The 21,831-nt window shown below is 41.3% G+C and overlaps 1 protein-coding gene across 1 annotated transcript in view; it reads right to left on the bottom strand.

Moving 5' to 3' along the window:
- HS6ST3 (heparan sulfate 6-O-sulfotransferase 3) overlaps window positions 1-21,831 on the bottom strand; it is a 654,288-nt gene that overhangs the window by 566,026 nt on the left and 66,431 nt on the right. The window lies entirely within an intron of this gene.

The raw sequence follows: 21,831 nt of genomic DNA, 5'->3' as shown, positions 1-21,831 counted from the left end.
TACCTGAGATGTATTAGTGAGCAAACCAAAGATCTTTGCCCTCATGTAGCTTGGGGAAGACATATAAAGGCAGGAGATATAATAAATAGGAAAATAATATAGTTATAATATGGTAATATGGCAAAATGAAATAGTAAAGCAGAATAAGGAAGACTGAGTTTGGCAGGGCTTGGGGAGAGGGGAGGAAGATGGCAAGATGTAACTATAGGTAGGAGAGTCAGGGTCAGGGTAGGCCTTACTGTGAGAATGTGACATTTGAGCACAGACTTAAGGAGGACTTAAGAGAATTAGCCATGTGACTATGAAGGGGAAAAGCTTTCCAGGTAGAGGGAGCTGCCACTGCAAAGTCCTAAGGCAGGAGCATGCCAGGACTGTTGAAAGAAACAAGGAGGCCCGGGTGGCTACCGTCAAGAAAGTAGGCAGTAGAGTGGTGAAAGATGAGGTCCCATAGGTAACAGGAGTCAGATCAGGTGGGCCTTGGGAACCATAGTAGGGGTGTTGGATTTTACTGTGAGGGAAATGCGGGGTCACTACAGAGTTGACTCTACACTGTGTCCCAGTGGTTAAGTCTTCTTGTTGGCTCCAACCCCCAAAATATGGGAGACATTTTGGGGCACAGAGATGAAACATCTGTGCAAACTCCAGTTCTCATACTTTACCTTAAGGGAAATGGATTTTAAGTCAGAGTATGGAACTAAGCATGGTCTGTAGTTCTCAAAGATGTTTTATTGGGAGACTTGAAACATGTGGATGTAATTCATTATCGGTGTCAGAGATATGTTTGCACTCCTAGAAGGGGAATAGAAGTCTGCTACTCGGAGAAAGCTTAATTTTAATCCTATTCTCATTCAACCTACTAGCAAGCTATTCCAATAATCAGAGGAAACCAGAATCTGCAGGTCTTTTGACTCCAACACTGACCAATGGGTATTCCTAGGCTTTTCTCTACCAGAAATGTATAAGACTGTCAACGGGTTGTTTCCTGGTAAGCGTAGCTTCTACACATCAAGTAATGTGTATTACAATTTACGAAAGCCTCAGCCTTAGTCTGAGAACAAGTTATAGGCCAGCTTTTAAAATTAAAAATAAAATGATACACACAGAAGCAATGCAGAACAGAAGCCAAATAATCCATAGATGTTAATGATTCTCATTTCTTTATAGCTATAGAGCTTCAGTTATGAAAATGAATTAATGCTGACTAGGCACTTGGCTACATAATAGCTCACTAATTCCCATCCAGTGAGCTTATAATTAATTTTTAAAATAATATAATTGAGATCCCAGGGAAAATACATAACTATCAAGAGATCCTCTGTGGTTGTTCCTTTTTCAAGTAAAGCAATCTCTACCCTACATACAAAGTCTCACCTTCACTATAACTGTTCAGCAATATACATGAACACATTTTCCTGTTGCCAAAGCCCTATTTTAACTGTTTATTTTATTTTTTTTATTTTTTTTTTTACTTTTTATTTTATTTTTACTTTAATATAAAGTAAATTAATTTATATACTGTTTGTATTTAGATGTACTTTAGCCCTAAAAGCCAAAGGTAGTTTATATCCTCTACTTATCAAATATATTAGATTACCTGTCATATTGTTGTCAATGAACCAGTCCTGCACGAATCATACAGATCCACCTGGAGGTCACACAGAGAAAGAGTTAACAGAGCCAGTGACATGAGCCTCAGGACAGTGCAGAAACACTGGTCAGAAAGTTGCATTTTGGAGCAAAGAAGGCCCTTCCTAACCCTGAGAAATAAAGACTGTGAGATGACTGTCAGCTGACCATTGAGAGGGCTGCAGAGAAGCCATGACCTTGGGGACCAGCCAGGTTTCAGTTCAAGTCAAGGAGATGAGGAAAACATCTGGAGAAGGAAAAGGAATAAGGAGAGAGAAGAGTGGAGGGTTGGTTCATGAAGATGATGGCTTGGTCATGGCAAATGACCAGAAGCCTCGGGTTTGTACCTCTGATCAAAGGAAAACAGGACTGTGCAGTGTGAAAAAACTTAGCCCCATAGTGTTTGGAAGTGCTGGACAGTCAGACTTGAGGGGACTCCACTGAGGCCCACACTGGGTGCCCACCCAGTGGCCACAGTGCAAAGCTGGGCTTTGGTTTTCCTAGTGTCCATGGCAATGATGGTCAGTAGCAATGAGCAGATAGAAGCCACAGGGCCCTTTGCCCAAAACGTAGGTCATTTGCACATCTGCTTGGCACATCCCAAAGCCGGGCCAGCGACTGTCACTCTCAGTGGTCTCAGGAATCAGACAATGAATGGGTGAGCCTCTAGCCTAGAGCTGATTCCTATGTCCTGAACACAGTGGTGGCGGGTACCGGAAGCCTGCTCACCTATCCCCTTTATGTCTAGGACTCCTGAGTGGCCAGAGCTCCTCTGTCCTTTCCTCAGGACCCTCGGTCCTTGGGCAGATTTTCTGGTGTTTCTTTGGCCCTTCATGCCTGTTTGCACTGTCCCTTGTGCCTTTTCTCTCCTAGCTTATATTTTTATAGTTTTCTTCTAGATGCTGTTTTCCATAACTGTAGTCTTAACACAGACTTAACTGTGTTTTGCTATGTATATTTAGTGACAAAAAAGACGGAAGTGTCCTTTCTTACATAAAAGTAGTCCAGAGAAGCAGTTCAGGGCTGGTAGGACAGCTTCATGGTGTCACCAGGAACCCAGTTTCCTAGGGCAAGGCTTTCACCCTCAAGATCATCACAGGGGCTTCCCTGGTGGAGCAGTGGTTGAGAATCCACCTGCCAATGCATGGGACACGTGTTCAAGCCCTGGTCCGGGAAGATCCCAAATGCTGCAGAGCAACTAAGCCTGTGCACCACAACTACTGAGCCTACGCTCTAGAGCCCGCGAGCCACAACTACTGAGCCCACATGCCGCAGCTACTGAAGCCCGCACACCTAGAGCCCGTGCTCCGCAAGAAGAGAAGCCACCGCGATGAGAAGCCCGCTCACGCAACGAAGAGTAGCCCCCGCTCATCACAACTAGAGAAAGCCCACATGCAGCAACGAAGACCCAATGCAGCCAAAAATAAATAAATAAAATAAATAACATACCAAATGTAAAACAGATAGCTAGTGGGAAGCAGCCGCATAGCACAGGGAGATCACCTCAGGGCTTTGTGACCACCTAGAGAGGTGGGATAGGGAGGGTGGGAGGGAGACGCAAGAGCGAGGAGATATGAGGATAGATGTATACATACAGCTGATTGTTATACAGCAGAAACTAACAACGTCGTAAAGCAATTAAACTCCAATAAAGATGTTAATTAATAAATAATAAAATTTTTTTAATCCATGCTACATCATAAAAATAATTAATTTTTTAAAAAAGATCATCAATCTGAGTTGCAGGCCAGCAGGAGGGACATCAGAAAGGAGAAAGGCATCCCGTTCGGTCAGGTACCCTTAGACAACGTTCTCAACAGGCTCACACAACCCTTCATTCACAGCTCACCAACCAGATTGTGACATGGCCACATCTAGCTGCAAGGAAGGCTGAGAAAAGCCGTCTGTCTCAGATGGAAACATGAGTAACTAAAAATTGGGATCCTATGACAAAGAGAGGAGGAGAAATGATTACTGGGTGGGAACCAGCTGTGTTGCCTCATCTGTGGAGCTCCGCTTCACTTGTGCTCCTCCTGAGAAAGGTCCCTCCGAGATCTCTGGGGCTCACGCAGGACAGCTCTCCCCTGATTGGCACCACCATGTTGTGAGGGAACATTCACATCATTGTCTGCCTAAGTCCCTGCTCTGAGCTGTACAGTAACCAATCACCAACCATCATCAATATGGCCCTCAAGACCCAGCAAAATCATTCATCAGTCCTAGGGCCGTGGGAAGTCATTTATTCTCTCTATGCTGTTTAGCATCAGCTGTACAAGAGGATAATAAATGCCTACAGCATAGGACTGTTGTAGGGATTCTGGTCAACGCAGTGCCTTTCCGCTTCCTGTCTGATCTACCTTCCTGACAATAGAGAGCCGAAGGGACATTCTGAGGAGGGTTTTAGGGAGATGCCAATCAAAACCCCAACAGACAATATACATATACATGGGCCATAATCCAAATAGGTGAGGCAAAGAGGGACAGAGCAGCTAAGAAACCAAATGGATGAGGACAGCAAGAGACCAGATAAGGGACAGATTTCAATACAAGAGTGGGTGGGTGGCCCTAGCAATTTTGTGAGCCCCTAGTGGTGGCTTTCTCGGCCTTTTACAGGGATCGCAGAGAGGAAGCGGTTAATGTGCTGACCCAGCGTGACACTCCGCACTAAATCACTCTTCACTTTCACATCTATGCTCTCAGAAACTTACTGGAAGACACTAAAATGACGCCTTCTACTTCAGGAGAAAGCACACAAGTGAAAGCAGGTCTAAAATAGAAAGAAATCATTTGGCTCCTGAGATTGATAAGAACTTAAGCCTATTCTTAAGAGCAAAGAAAAAAACTGCTTGAAACTAACACTCGGGAGTGTATTTTATTATGTGCCATGCACCGCTCAAGATGTTCTGGGTGCTTTATTTCATTTAATCTCATAATAACTTTATGTGAGAGGTCCAGTAATATCCCTGTTTGGCAAAGGAGGAAACCGAGGCACAGAGGTTAAATTATGCCATCTATGAACCCTTGGAGTTATTGGGGAGTGGAGGAGAATTTATGGAAATGGACCAAGGGATGCTTCTCAGGCACCAGCTCTACAATGAACGTTCAGTGATGTTTACCAGCTTGGCGAGGAGTTCACATGGAACCTTATAACCCTAAAAAACTAAGTACAGAGCGATCATCCAGGGCCATGTTTTACATCAATCCCCACAAACAGCGCTGCCTGCAGTTATTCACAACGAGGTTGTAGTTCCTTCCTGACAGAATTTATGCACACACTTGAAGATATGAAGGGCTGTGAAGATGGATTAAGCATGCCACTGGGAGTGCACTTAACGCACAGAGACGAGAAGATGCTCTGGAAAGGATGAACTATTTCTGCAAAGAGTTGGGTTTTTTTTTAAACCTTCGAAGCTATACAGTAGCTCCTTTTTATCAAGCAGAAGCTCAAAGATGGCATTAAAGATTTTCTCTGGTATTCACTGCTATTTTCAGGAGGCAGGGAAGTCTGCAAAAACCATGTGCCGTCTTCCAATTTGACCCCTCAAATAATATAATTTCCTACGTGGGTCTTTTAATGTCATTTTTGTTTCCCTTTTTAGTTTTGACATTTCAAAAAGAAAATCCTTGAAACCGGCAGACAAATCTTGAACTAGTAACAGTGAAGGCATCATTTTTCACCCAGCACATTGCTCTCTTGAAGGAAGTAATGGTTTTATATCTGAAATCAATAAAATTGAATTTTAAAATAACCATCACACACAATATTCACATTAATTCCATGAGTAGCACATGACCTCTAAGTTTGATCAATAACACACTGTTAATTAAAGTCTGGAAATGGGATCAATTTACCTAATAAGAATGATAGATAGCTGTTATAAGAAAGGCTAAGGGGGGCTTCCCTGGTGGCGCAGTGGTTGAGAGTCCGCCTGCCGATGCAGGGGACACGGGTTCGTGCCCCGGTGTGGGAAGATCCCACATGCCGCGGAGCGGCTGGGCCCGTGAGCCATGGCCGCTGAGCCTGCGCGTCCGGAGCCTGTGCTCCGCAACGGGAGAGGCCACGACAGTGAGAGGCCCGCGTAACGCATAAAAAAAAAAAAGAAAGGCTAAGGGGAATTAAAAGAAATACGAGGAACATAATAAGATTAATTTTCTGGGCGAAAAGATAAGTATAGAAAATAAAGATCTCCATACTTCTCTGGGTTTATAATTGACAAAATATATCAAAGGAATTGTATGAAAAATTCAGAGACCAGGACTAAATATCTTCAAATGTATTCTGTCTTTTCTACTTCTCTCTTTCTGGTTTGGTTTCATGGCCATTGGGTTTAGGCAGACACAATACACAATTTCCTGCAAGCAGATTTTTGGGTCCTCTTCGTTTTACAATTTCATATACATAATGAGATGAGGACGCCAGGGAAACAGATGCAATATGTCTGTAGCAAAATGGCAGCAAATAAGGGGAACAAGGCTTTGGCAATGGGCTGGGGAAATCTTCCAAGTAAGACTGTTGTGCGGGTTAATGGGGAATTGTATAAAGCTCTGAGCACAGTACCTAGCACATTGGAAATGTCAATAGCTCACGTCTACTGTTATTATTACTGAAAAGCAACAAACTTATTCCTAGAATGCACATTTTGAAGCTTCGGGGGCTCCTCAAGGATTTCCACTTAATGAAGTAGCAGATCACCAAGTGTATTAATTAGCTCTGGTGTCCTGAAAGAGCTTATTCAATTTCCAAAATAATAAGATGGCTAGGAAGGGGCTTAATGAAATCCCATAAGAAACTCCACTACCCTTCTTTCTAAATGCCCTGTACACTCAATACAGTGCACACTCAGGAAGTACCAAAGCAACTACCAACTCAAAGACATGGTCTTGGTCATTATCGTTTTCAGCTTTCGCTCACTCGCTCTATTTCTCTCCCTCTCTCTCTCTCTCTCTCTCCCCCTTTTAAAAATCTGTAACATCTTCTCCAGTTTTGAAGAGTATGCCCATACTCAGTACCAGCTTACCTTTTTTTTTTTTTTTACGGTATGCAGGACTCTCACTGTTGTAGCCTCCCCCACTGCGGAGCACAGGCTCCGGACGCGCAGGCTCAGCGACCTTGGCTCACGGGCCCAGCCGCTCCGCGGCATGTGGGATCCTCCCGGACCGGGGCACGAACCCGCGTCCCCTGCATCGGCAGGCAGACTCCCAACCACTGCCCCACAGGGAAGCCCCAGCTTACCTTCTGACATACCCACAACACAGTCTCTGACCTCTTTCAATCAATTGCCATTCAGAGAGTTCAGCACTTTTTTTACCCTTAGCTTCACCATCACTTGTTTCACAGCTCTCTTAGAAAGCTTACACCAAAGCTCCCTTCACTTTTTGTACGCTCTGCTTTTACTAAACCACTTTTTCCCTCCTGTGCTTTAGTTATTTACACGAGCTTACTGACATCTGCAAGAAATACTGAATCAAGTTCCCAATGGGAACTTAAAAATGCTGGAATGGAATTGAACTGTCAAGCAATGTTCCTTCTGATTTCTGTAAACTCTGAGTAGATGATTCTACTCCAGCAGTAAAAACCTGAGCGTCTTGACAGAATAGAGGTGGGAAAATCCATTGGGTTCACCTAAAACCTAAACAGAGAGATCTCTGGGCCACGGCAACCTCTATTTCTCTTGTTTGGCTCTAAACAGAAACCTAGAGCCAAAGGCATCAGAAGGACCAGGGGGTTACTAGACACAGGGCTGGAGTGGAGGAAGTAATGGACTTAGCATTTCTGCAATCTGCTGGAGAGAGAAGCAGCACTGAAGGAGGCAAGAGGAAGTTCAAGGCTTCCCAGAAGACTCTTGAGTGCCGTAATACTTCTAGGAGAGTTCGGAAACACTTTCCTTCAACCTTGCCATGTATTGTCCCATTCTTTACTTCTTCCCAACCTTATACTCATTCTAACTGAATGTATTTCTATACTAATTTACTATCACTGCTGCTTTTTTAAAAACTCATCACATTTGGTGGACATTCTAACCCTCGATGAAAATATTCAAATCTCTATTTTTACTAATGATCATAGTAGTAATCATTATCAGGCACTTTTCTAAGCACTTTCCTTATCTCGTTTAATCCTCACAGCAACGCTAAAGTGAAATAAGCCAGACAACAGAAAGACAAACACTACATGGCATCGTTTATATGCAGAATCTAAGAAAGCAAAAATAAAGTCAAATTTATAGAAACAGAGAGTAGAAAAGTGGTTGCCAGGGGCTGGGGGTGGGGGAAATTGAGAGGCTGGTAAAAGGGTATGAACTTTCAGCTATGAGATGAATATGGTCTGAGGATCTAATGTAAAGCATGGGGACTATAGTTGACAACACTGTATTGTATAAGTGAAATCTGCTCAGAGAGTACAACATAAATGTTCCCACCAAAAATAAATAGATAGACAGAATGAAGTTAAAATGGAAAGGAATAACACAAAAGGCCATAAGCACGCAGAAGAGAGATAATTAACCCTGACTGAGCTGTCAGGGAAACTAGGACTTGGAGGGTGAATTGAAGTCATTCAGGTATGGGAACGTGGAAAAAACAGAATGCACAGGTTCTAACTGTACCTAGTCATGGAGGTTAAGAGAGACTGTGATACCTTTAGCGAAGGAGTATGCAGTAGGGTGAAAGATACAGCTCCTGCGCGTATCCGTGGGGTGCAGGTGGCGGTAAAGCATAAGGCAGTGGAAGCACCAAAGGCCTTTATGCTGGGATTGACTTGACTAAAGTTGCATTTTAGAAAGATCGCGCTAGCAGTGAGGGGGATGCAGGGCTAGCTCTCGAGAGCTGTCTGGTATGGAATTTGTCTAGGAAGTCCTTGTCTTTGAGGTCCATGCTCCTTTACTCTCATTCCAGAAGCATATATATTCCCTTTCATCAACTCTATCTAAATAAGAAGCATGTATATTATTTCTGTTTTAATTATAAGGAAAATGACTCAAAAAAGATTAAGAAACTTGACTAAGAAACTTTACTTAATTTTCTAGAAATTTTACGTTGATTTTGAAACAAACACCATGTTATATATAAATTATAACAAAGACTGATATCAACTTTATCTGAAAATTCCTATGAACATCATACGTACTAAACTACTGCCCTATATAACACACTATGTCACGTTCTCTAGTTTGTTAGATGAAATAGAATACGTGGTAAGCAGCACTTGGGATAGGTGATCACCCCAGGGACGTGGACCAGATGCAACTCCCATGACCCAGTGCTACAGAGGGAAAGGGGCACACCAGAGAATAGGTATATACTTGTTTTCTACCATATATACGGTAAGTAATGCAGTGTATAACCAGCAGCACCCTACAAATGAACCGATTAGAACTTGCATTGCTAAAAGCTGGCGGTTGCCCGAAGAAAATCAACATAGAGACCAACCTCTGCTTAGGAGAATGTAAACTCATTTACAGGTGTTCATTACCAATGGAAAGAAAGAAATGGTCACTGAATTCTGCTACCTAGGGAACAAGCTCTTTGACAGATAAAGAAGTAGCCAGCCAAATCAGAAATGTCAACATGTCCTTCAGCAGACTGGCAGACAGACCAGGGCACCAACATGGCAATGATCTACCAATCAAAGGGCACTTCCGGGTGTCAAATCCATGATGCATCAAGGAGGTGGAGATCTGCCATAAATAACACATTTAGCCTTGCAAACTGGTCATGTTTAACTACAGAGAGTCATATAGCCAAAAATCAAGTACCAGAACCCATCACGTAACCCATAAGCCATAGGGCACTGTCACCATGGAAAATCTGGGCCCTGGCACCTGACAGATCTGGGTCCTGAACTGGCATCGTAAGTATTAAGTGTACTAACTGGAAAATGTTGAGCAAACTGACGCTAAGAGTCTCCATTTCCTCATCTGTAAAATGGGGACAATGCCTTGCCTTCCTGGCAAAGAATAAATGAGATAGCATAGGTAAGATGCCTGGCATTTAGAAAGTACTCAGTAGAATGACAGTTATTTATGTTCTTAATCATTCGATCAGCTTGGAAGTGGTGTTCTCAGCAGTATACTTACTCTTCACCAGATATGGGATAGAAATGTGATATCACAAAAGTTGCTGCAAGGTGAACAGAATTCAGGCATGTACAAAAGACAGCAGAAAAGTGTTTTAAAAGCACACTGAAGTACAGCCTCAAAAAATATGCTTTTTCCTGCAAACCGCTGATAAGCAGCCACTGCCACCGCCACCAAGCCAGAGGACGTGTTAGGATGCTTCCCCTGCAGCAACGGTACTGGATAGATCATGAGAATGAAAGCCAGGGCCCCCAGTAAGTCAGATCTGCTCATAGCTAAGAGAGCCCTGTGCCACAAACCGAGAAACGGTTTTCATAGCAAATTACATCACAGAAACTGTTCATCACAGTGGCCTCTTCAATCACATCCACCCCCACCACGAGCATCATCACGGACAGCAGCATCCTTGAACCTGAAGGACAATAAACTAAAAAATGCTCCATCGGTCCAGTGTGAATAAAGGTGAAGAACACATGCTCAGAGTTATGAGTATTCACACTTAGACCTAAAAAGCAGTAAAAGGGACTTATCTATCAGAGAGGCTGATTAGAAATAGATATTTGAAGAAACATTCAGTGGGGGGAAAAAGTAGCTTTTCTCAGAAAAGTATTTTACACATTGGCCCTCCTCAGAGTCAAAAATTAGTAGAAAATAGTGAGTCTAATGTGCACAATTTACTTGGATTTTCAAGTATCTTTAGATAAGGCTCCAAGTCTGAGGGTGTTTTATACCCACACACAAAGGTCTCCAGAGTGGACGGCATCCAGGCACTACTTTGAATCACATCAAGCTTTCAAGACCTAGGCACATACAACCACTGGGTGCGTGATAATGTAAAGCCAACGTTGGAACTTGTGGACTTGTGCCATGGGGCTCAGCAGGAGAAAGGTCACCAGAGATAGGTTAGAGAAACATTCAATCATTGTCTACAATCACACGAGCTATCTCACTCAGGATTCCTGCTGGTCCAGGAGACCCAACAGGGCAAATTCTAATGAAATCCCCGGAGCTTCACCTTTCTTAGACTGAGAACCTTAGATTACGGAGCTCGTATTCTTTGTGCTCTAAGCCCTCTTACTTTTCTTCTTTCGCTTTTCACAAAGGAAACACACTTTGGAGGACCTCGTCTGTTTTCACTGCACATATGAAAGGTGATGCCTCAAGAAAAATAGCAAGCCTAGGGGCTCCCCTGGTGGTGCAGTGGTTGAGAGTCCGCCTGCCGATGCAGGGGACGTGGGTTCGTGCCCCGGTCCGGGAAGATCCCACATGCCGCGGAGCGGCTGGGCCCGTGAGCCACGGCGGCTGAGCCTGTGCGTCCGGAGCTTGTGCTCCACAACGGGAGAGGCCACAACAGTGAGAGGCCTGCGTACCGCAAAAAAAAAAAAAAATAGCAAGCCTAGTTTGTTCATTGTCAGGAGGAAAAAAAAAAAAAATATATATATATATATATATATATATGTTGTATGTTGTATATATATATATATATGTTGTATGTGTATATGGTGTACACACATACATATGTGCACATATATCCATATATATGCACATGTGTGTATTTGTATATATACATACATATATACAATATATACATGTAAAATATATATGCACACATGTGTATATGTATATTTGTGTATATCATATACACACAGTATATGCATATATACAGTATATACACATAAATATGTACACGTATACGCACATACACACACTCATAGACACACATATACATACATACACATAGTATATGACTTCATTGAGACTTACTCCACTTTTTCAGCATCTCTGCCCATTTGGGGAGGAACAGATGGACTCTATATGTGAATAAATGTTTCCAATCGCTAGCATCACATGGTAAATACCCTCACATGGCCAAAAGCATGTGCAGTAAAAGCAAACAGAAAGAGACATAGAGTCAAATTCAGAAAGTTAAATGATTTCAAGTGCCTTTTTCTCTTTATTTTTCTCTAAATTCAAGCAAAATATACAATTCGGCAGTTGAACAACTCCTGTTGAAGCAATCAGATGGAGCATACGTTGGTGTGTTTTTGTATACTGCTCAGGTGTGTAACCATTTAGCACACTGTAAGAAAACACAGCAAACTTATGCAGGCAAAGCTCACCAAGATTAAAAACCCTCATGATACTACTCCATGTGTTTATAGCACTTCCGAATGGTCTCCATCCCTCAGCTGGCGTACAGAGAGGAGGCAGCTGTCGTGCCAAAGACAGAATAACAGACACGCAGCCGGCCAGTGGGCCTCGGCTTGAGGCCACCCTTGCCACTCGCTAGCTCTGGAATTTCAGCAATGAAGTTCCTCTTCTTTAAAAGGCAGATAATGATACCTACTTCACCTAGTTGCTATGAGGCAGAAATAAGAAAACACTTTATAAATGCTAAAGCACTCCACAAATAAGAAACAGAAAAACATGATCTTTATAACTACCCTAAAGTGGATGGGATAGGTATCATTATCCAAATTTCACAGTAAAGAGCCTCAGTGCGGTCGCTCGAACTCCAGACGAACGTAACGACCTGCAACATCCAAACTGGTGACTGGCGGAGCGCACTTTGCTTCTCTGAAAACACCATTTCTCGTTTCTATAGTTATTAGTTACTAAGGTCACATATTTTAAATACCTTTGAAACAAACTACAAACATGATTTCTTCAAATTCATGCTATCACGATGAACTGTGTAATATATCTCAAACATTTAAGGAAATTATTTTTAATCTGTGAAGTGAGAAATGTACAAATATACATTGTTGTTCATTCATTCAATAAATTCATAGACTATCTGCCATGTTCTGTACCCTGTACTGGGGCTCTGGGTATTTAGTAGAGAAGATGAGATCCCTGCCCTCACAGAGCTTCTAGTCTTCTGGAAAAGACAGTCAGTAATCAACCAAAGAAACAAGAAAAGGACATCATGTGATAAGTGTGCTGAATAAAATAAACGGGTTAAGAGAGCAGCTAGGGAAGAAGGGGAGAGAGGAAGGACATGTAGAAGGGAGGGTGAGAAAGGCCCTCTGTGAGATGTGACCTTTGCAGGAAGACCTGAAAGGCCAGCCTAATGAAATGACGGAGGGAGAACATTTCATGCAGAAGGAACACCCAAAAGGGGCTGGAAAAGACTTAGCTGGAGACCAGTTAGGAGGTTGTAGCAGAAGCCCAGGGGAGAGAGGACAGTATCTAGTAATAGGACCATTGTGACACAGACCAAAAGAGATAGATACATTTCAGGAGTAAAAAAATCACCTGGACGTGGGGATGGACTGGATGTGTGGGATGACAGAAAGGGAGGATACAGGGGCTTCCCTGGTGGCGCAGTGGTTGGGAGTCCGCCTGCGGATGCAGGGACGCGGGTTCGTGCCCCAGTCCTGGAAGATTCCACATGCCGCCGAGCGGCTGGGACCGTAAGCCATGGCCGCTGAGCCTGCGCGTCCAGAGCCTGTGCTCCGCAACGAGAGAGGCCACAACAGTGAGAGGCCCACGTACCGCAAAAAAAAAAAAAAAAGAAAGGAAGGATGCAAACTCTGCGTTTGAGTACCTGGGTGCATGTTTTGTAGGTAACAATTAGAAAAGGTGAGTTTATCTAGTTGAGAAGAGAAATTCTAGATACAATAGATGGCATGATAGAAGATTTTTTTCATTATTTTTAATTGTGGTAAAATACACATAACATACAACTTATGATCCTAACCATTTTTAAGTATACAGTTCACTGGCATTAAGTACATTCACATGGCTGTGCAAAAATCACCACTTTCCATCTCCAAAACTCTTTTCATCTTGCAAAACTGAAACCCTGTACCAATTAAACACCTCCCATCTCCTTCCCCCCTGCCCTGACAACCACCATTCTCCTTTCTGTCTCTATGCATTTGCCTACTCTAGGCACCATAGAAGTGGAATCAGACAGTTTTTGTCCTTTTGTGACTGGCTTCTTTCACTGCAAATAATGCCCTCAAATTTCATCCATGTTATAGCATGTGACACAATTTTCTTTCGAAGATATTTTTATGATGTGGGCATAGAAAGAGTAATGGAGCCTGGAGCACAGTCTACCTGGGTCTCAAACTGGGAATTTAATGGAAGGAGGATGGGGGCTAATACATAAGCCTTAGGACAGGGGAGAAAAATTGAAAAACATCTCAAGGTATCCACAGTAATTTCTCCTAAGACACACTGAGTAAGGTGAAGATTATTCAAAGATTTTTTTCCACCCGAAGCATCTAAGTTTCTCTTGGTCACTGACACTGGGGTGGGACCCTGTGGAAATCAACATGCTTCACTTTAGTTTCTCCCACCAAACATGAAACTGGACCCACACAATGGCAAAGGTGAAGAAAAATCAACTTCTGTACAAGTTCCCCCCCAAAAGGCTTTAACATAGCCCTCCGTAATTTCCAAGCTTATATTTTCAATTCAATCATTTTCCAAGAAAATGGACGGTATCAAAATGATTGTTATCATCCACAACATTCCGTAACAGAAAAACAGCAGGGCCACGTCCCATGCAAGTCTCTATTGCCATCTAGAATCAGCTCTCAAACAATTTCTATCACTTCTTTAATTCACCCAGGAGGAGTCTCCTGACAACAGCTCTCCTCCACGAAATGGAAATCCTTAATCTCCAAATACTGGATAAAGAAAGAAATTGCAGAAGACTTTGAAAGGAAGCTAATAATTTAGGTTTGAATGACTGGGCTAGCTATTTTTCTGCTTCTCTATTTTATTTGATTCCTAATCTCACAGAGTTCTGTAGTTCAGATGGGAGCCTTCAGAGATAAGAAGGTAAGACTATGACACTATTTTGCAACTACTAGTAAGAGGAGTTTTGTTAAGGATTTCATTTGCTTACTCACAACAGGTATATTACATTTGATGTTACATCAGCTGAAGAGTGCAAAGAATTCTATGCCTTTATTCACAACAGCTACCGAACAAGAAGCAAAGGCAAAGTAAAAATATCAAGTGCTTTACAATCTGCGGCAGATATAACAGCAAATGTAGTATAATTAAAGTAAAATAAAATCAATACCCCTCCTCATTAACATTCTACTTCACGAAATTACGACTATTACCTATGAATATCTAGTTGCAGTTTTCCCTCATGAAGTTCTATTTTGAAACCTCTGTCAAACTGAAATTGAGCTCCCTGATCACATTAGTGAGCAGAATTATTTTAGGAATAAAGGGATTCTTGTCTTAGATCATTAAGACATTGTCTTTGTGGCCAAGCATACTTTTAGGAACTGCCGGAATCACCGTGCCCTAGAAGTCATAATGAATTGCAGGGTTCGACATCTTTTTAGCAAAAGTCAAGGGGTTGACAATAGAGCAAAGCCTCAGAAACTCAAGTTAATTAAAGGGATCAATTTACAAAAACTGTTATTCTGAAAGTGTTTTATATCAACAGCGTAGTCTAGTCTCAAGACCAATAGTTACAAATTCTAACTTCCTTCGCCAACTAGTGTGTCATTACGTGAGTCCCTGAAGTTCTTCCAGGTTGTAGTTTCTCATCTAGCAGAATTTCTTCTACTAACTCACAGGCTTATGGAGCAGATAAAACAAAATAGGGTAGGTGTAAGTGCTTTTAAATCCAGAAATTACTAAATCTATAAGGTATTATTAAGTAAAAATAACTACTGGGTAAAAATCGTCAAGATAGCCTGTGTAAGATTAAACAGATGAACTGAAACAAAGCAGGAGAGAGGTGTGGGTATAAATCCAGAAGTTGTTTTTAGTCTAGAGAAATAGCTTTCAAGGTGTAGGAGTTCTAGCCAACCCCCAGCCATTCTCAGTCTGAAAGGAACCTAAGGTCGGTTCAGAGGTGTGGATTCTGTTCAGGGAGAGGGTTGGGTGGTCTCCAGAGCTCTGAAATGGAAGTGAACATCTCCATCTAGGACCAGACTTCCAGAGCATATCTCGCCTCCTGGGACGGGGATTGCCAGCAAGAGGCTCTGAAAAGCAGACCATCTGCTAAAGAAGGTCTGAGGAGGCTGAAGGACAGCTATATAACCTGGAAGCTTCTGGCTACTGAGCTCAAGCAAGGCAGAAAAAAAAAAGTCTCTTCTTTCCTAAGGAAAATATTTGGAGGGAAGTTCTTCCAGTCATTGCTAACTATGATAATTGCATTTGACATTTTAGGAGCACGATTCAATAGCTAAAACATGGAAATGGAAATGACTTGCAGTAAGAAATATAAATGGGCATACGTTCAAAACCCAACTGTCCCTCCTCTGAGGACATGTGCTTCCAAAGTTTCTCATGGTCGCAAGTTTAAAAAGTTATGTAATAGATTATGAATTTTGAGTAGGAAAATTTTTTTGAATTTTATTAAGTGTATTATGAAAAATAAAATCTCTAAATTCAATTGTGTTGAGTAACTTATGTAATACAATAATGGATGTATTTCTTTACTACATGCAGAGTAAAATTTAGCAACTGAAATCCAGTCAGCTACTACTGTTCACTGAATAATAAATGCATGGGATAATACTGATAGAATATTAATATTATTACCTTAATCTGAATGTTATTTTTTTTAATTAAGTATGTCATAGTAAATGTACTCTCCATAACACCAGAAGGAGGGAAGGGAGTGAGGAAGTGAGTTAGGAAAGGAAGGAAGGAAGGAAGGGGGGGAGGGGGGAGGGAGGGAGGGAGGGAGGGAGGGTTATATGTGATACAATTATTGTGGTTAGTTCAAATGTCAGACTCACCACTTGATAGCTATGACCATATTATTTAATGTCTTTAAGCTTCAGTCTTTTTTTTTTTTTTTTTTTTTTTTTTGCGGTACGCGGGCCTCTCACTGCTGTGGCCTCTCCCGTTGCGGAGCACAGGCTCCGGACGCGCAGGCTCAGCAGCCATGGCTCACAGGCCCAGCCACTCCACAGCATGTGGGATCTTCCCAGATCGGGGCACGAACCCATGTCCCCTGCATTGGCAGGCGGACTCTCAACCACGGCGCCACCAGGGAAGCCCAAGCTTCAGTCTTAATCTGCAGTCAGATGGAGATAGGAAAGGCACCTGCCTCACAGAATTGTTGTGACGACTAAATAAGGTACACCATATAACAGACTTGGCTCCGTGCCAGGTACATACAAATACTCAATCATCCTTATTGTTTATATGTCAGATGCTACAAAGCAATCTCATGGTTTTCAAGATTCTACTGATATCATTTAGAACAGCTGAAACTTTTTTATAAATATTTATTAACCCTTTCTGGTTTCTGTCTTTCCAAAAGGAACCCCTAAAGTTTTATGAATAAAAGCATTCAAAGAAAAAATTGTAATGTAGGTGGAAGTATTCTAACAATAACACGCAGTATAAGAGAAGGGAGACAGACATCACGTTCACTCCCCTCCAGGTAGGAGGCTGACAAACATGGAAGAAGGCCTCAAGCTGCCAGCTGAGGGACTCACAATGTAGCGTAGGCATCTGGCCACCTGCTTTGGAGCCCTTCACTACTGCACATGACGGGGTTCTGTTGGTTGGCTGGTGTGGGGTGTGTGTGTGTGTGTGTGTGTGTGTGTGTGTGTGTGTGTGTAGCTAAGAAGTCACATAATCGCATCCTAATACCAGGAAACATATAAACAAGCATTTGGAAGGTGGCAAAGAATAATACGTAATCAATTAATTCTACTCCTAACCTAATGCAAGAGATAGACACCTAACTATAATCTAAGACAGACTTTGATAAGTACTATTCTAGACGAGCCAAGTAAAAAGCGAAAAAATTGAGAGAGACTGACTTAGTAGAAGTCGCCTGTACAATGACCCAAGAGAGAAGAAGGGCCATGGTGGTCTCTGCAAGCTCTTTATTCCATGAGTGCAAAGACCTTGTTTAGCTCATTTACCACAGTGACTCAGCGCCTAGCATAGAGACTGGTAGATGTAGGCAGTGATAAATATATGTTGAACAAATGAGTGAATATATAAATTATTTCAAGACGATGAGCCCAAGGTGTGAAAAGACAGCATTACCAGGAACTTCAGTGGAAAATACAAAAATGATGCTAGTTTGCAGCAGGGAGAACGCAAAAGATGGATTTCAGTTATTGACACAGCAAGCTTCCTAATGTTTCTGCAGAATACAGAGTTAATGAGACCTGCAACAGTACCGTCTTCAACAGTGCGGCGACAGAATCCAGATTAAATGGGATTCAGAATATTAAAATATAGTCTGGATTTCTTTTTTTTAACTCAACTCACACTTTTCTAACCACTCCCATCAAGACTTTCTCCACCTTATCATTTTACTACTTAGTGGAGATTGTCATTTCCCAACCTGAAATTCCACTGTTCAAAACTGTTTCTTGATTGCCTTTGTGAAAATCTAAGAAACTCTGCATTCACATTTTATTAATCTGTTAACCTCATCCACCGAAAGACTCATTTATTTCCTTAGTGTTACCCACTATCACCATTTCTTAATATTTGGCCCAAAGCCAATATAATTCAGCTTTTAAAATATTCCTCTATATTAAAACCTGGTCAATACCTTTCAGAAATCCAAATAAAAGATCCAGCTTTAGTTTTAACTTCATCAGACATGTACTTCATGAGACAACAGTGTCTTTTCCCAGAGAATTCCAACCTTCCCTATTCTCTGCTCCTGCCCGTAAAGAAATATTCCTGGTCTGTAAAAGAGCAAGGGCAAAGCCATTTACCAGCTGTCTTATGGAATGATGCTTGGAAACAGAAACATTCACTCCAAACTAAGAGATCTCAGGTAGAATGCATCCCCAGTGGGCTATATAATGGTAATCAAGCTAACTCACTGAAAGACTTATTTTTGGAACACTCCCACCCTCACCTAGAGACCTATAGCCAGACATTTGCTCAAAAATGAAACCTAAGATCTTCTCTGCAAGGAATTTACCAAGGCAGACTATAGTTCCAGGGCAAGAGTGGGGGCCCCCCCAAAGTGAAACCCTCCTTCTTTTGGCCTTTGCATATGCCAAACACCCTCAAGTGCAGTTTGCCAATTAAAACTCCCCACCCACCTACATGGAGCTCAAAGTCAGCCCACCTCACAGGGAAGACGTCTGATGGCTAATACGTACCAATCAATCACCAAAGAAATCCATGCAGCTACCTATTTTTAACCCAAACAAGTTTTCCATTCTCTATTCTTTTATACTTGTAGTTATGAAAAATTCCAAACATACAAAGGAAGAGGATAGTATAGCGCACCCCTCCATGCACACGACACCCAGCTTCAAAAGTATTAATTCAAGAATTCATAGCTAATCTTGTTTTCTTTATAACCCAACCTACTTCCCCAGTCCACACAATTGTTTAAAAATTCCCAGACATTATGTTACTCCATCATTAAACATTTAGGTATGTATCTCTAAAAGACAAAGGTTCCCTTTTCAAATCATAACCACAGTATCTAAATCACAGCCTCCAGAAAACAACAGTTCCTTGATGTCATGACTCAGTGTTCATATACTTGGTTGTTCTAAAAATGATGTTTTTAGGGGCTTCCCGGGTGGCACAGTGGTTGGGAATCCGCCTGCCAGTGCAGGGGACACGGGTTCGAGCCCTGTCCCCGGAAGATCCCACATGCCGCGGAGCAACTGGGCCCGTGCACTACAGCTACTGGGCCTGCGCTCTAGAGCTCGCGAGCCACAACTACTGAGCCCGTGTGCCACAACTACTGAGCCCACACGCCTCGAGCCCATGCTCCGCAACAAGAAAAGACACCACAATGAGAGGCCCACGCACTGCAACGACGAGTGGCCCCTGCTCACCACAACTAGAGAAAGCCCATGCATAGCAACAAGGACCCGATGCAGCCAAAATTAATAAAATAAAATAAATTTTTTAAAAAATGATATTTTGAAAAATGCAATTTGTTTATTTGAATCAGTACCAAAACAAGAAGTATACACTATGATTGGTTGACAAGTCTCTTCATTTCTTATAGGCTATAGATTTCCTGTCTATTTTTGCTTCTTCCCTGCCATTTAAATTTGTCGACAAAATCACACTGTTTGTCCTGTAGAGTTTCTCAAAGTCTAGATTTTACTGACTGCCTCCCACCATGGAGTCACTTAACATGGTCCTTTATTGTCGGTATTTCTTGTACATTGATAGATTTGTTGAAAGCTTGGTCTGTTACTGGTCCTTTTTTTCTGTGGGTTTTTTTTTTCTGTTTTTTTTTTTTCCTGGCAAGACCACTTCAAACATGGTGTGTATGCTTTCATCAGGAGGTAAAAAATGTTTGGTTGTCTCCTTTTACAAAGATAGCAACCACTGATAATCACTGCCTAGACCAACTCATTCATTAGAGTTGCATAAAGATGATATTCTCATCCTAGCGTTCCTTCTTCACTTATTATCTGGAATACATCTATAAAGATAAGCTTCCTCTCATCAAATATTTGATTATCGTGGTGTACTTTCTATATAAGAAAGTCAAGATAAATGCTAAATTCTTTCCTTTATTCATCAGTTTCCCCAAAAAAGAGTTTTGTATCTTACAAAGGTGATCGATGAATTTGGGGGATTTTTGGTGGGGACAGTTGTTTGTTTTATTATGAATCCATGGGTTTAAACATATGTGATGTATTTTAATTCATTGCAGCTTCTCTTTTTGATACGTAAACCACCCCAGCTTTGTCCACCAGGAGCCTATACAAGTTGGCTCCTAAACCCTTTTGACGGTCTTTGATAGTTTCCTTGCTTTCTAGAATGACAAGATACTGTAGGTTATCTTGTACATTTCTTACCCTTGACCAGGAATCAAGCTTTTTTTCAAGGAATTCTTTCATTTTAGTGAAAGACGGTATTTAGAAACAACAAGCTAGGCGCTGAGGTTGTTCATTGCTCTTGGGTTCGTCCTTGTTTCTGCAGTTTTTCACAGAAGAGGGCTAGTAATACATATATATATATACACACATGCATAAATACACTTAATACATGTAACACATATACACAAAATACCTCAGAGTTCATAATGATACTTCCACTTCAAAATCAGGGCCACAGAGCTTTAATTTAACCGCATTGAACTTATATGTCTCAACACCCATCCTCCATGTCAAAAATCCCAGCCCTTAAAAACACCAACATAATTACTACTTTTCCTAATTGTATATTACGTAAACAGCAATCTCAGAATACACAATTGGAGACTACCATCAACAATATAATCAGTATAATTGCTGAAACAGTTTAGGATTTTTTACAATTATTTTTTTCCTTGGAGCACATCTCTCAGAGGATACACAAATCACGGTGTTTTAAAGCACTTGGAATAGTTCATCCCCGTTTGGTTATATTGCTAACTGAATATACAATCAGATTCATTTATTTGTTTTTACTACTGATGTGGGGGGATTTATCTTTTAAAATTTAATTTTTTATTATAATCATGTAAAACATGTACATGGTGCAAAGTCAAATTTACAATTAGTATAACCTTATTTCCTCTCTGCCCAAAAGCTAACATTCTTTTTTTTTAGATTTCATGGCTTACCCTTCCATTTCTTAAAATATAAGCACATGTGTATATATTTATATTTTTATCTCCCCTTTCGCAGTATATAGTATCATACTATACATACTTTTATCCATCTTGCTTTTTTTTACCTAACAATATATCCTATAGATCACTACATATATATATATAGAGAGAGAGAGATCTTCCTAACATCTTTATAGCATCATATAGTATCCATTCTGAAGATACTTCATTGTTATTCAACCAATCCCTTATTGAGAGACATTTGGGTTATTTCCAATGTTTTTCTACTACAGATAGCACTGTAAACAATAGCCTTGATAATACATACTTGCAGAACTTTGTCATTTCCTACAAGTGGGTAGCCCTCTGGTTTTAAAAGGTAAACAGAGAAATAAATGTCATCAAAAAAATTGAAAATAAAAAAACGAAACACTGAGGGACAGGGAGAAAAACTGGCTCCAGTGGAAGTGAAAATAATATGAAAACCTAATTGGTATCCTCAGAGAAATCGAGTGAATACTGCAGTCAGAAAATAAGAATAAACTGCTTTTAAAATGTGAGAAATGAGAGAAAAGAGTAAAATACAACCAGAAGGATGTATGAGAAAGATTATTCTTTCATGATTGGGATTCAATAGAT

Source organism: Phocoena phocoena, chromosome 18 (assembly GCF_963924675.1).
Source record: "Phocoena phocoena chromosome 18, mPhoPho1.1, whole genome shotgun sequence".
NCBI lineage: Eukaryota > Metazoa > Chordata > Mammalia > Artiodactyla > Phocoenidae > Phocoena > Phocoena phocoena.
Note: the sequence above shows the minus strand (reverse complement) of the source record. Positions and strands in the feature narration are given on the sequence as shown.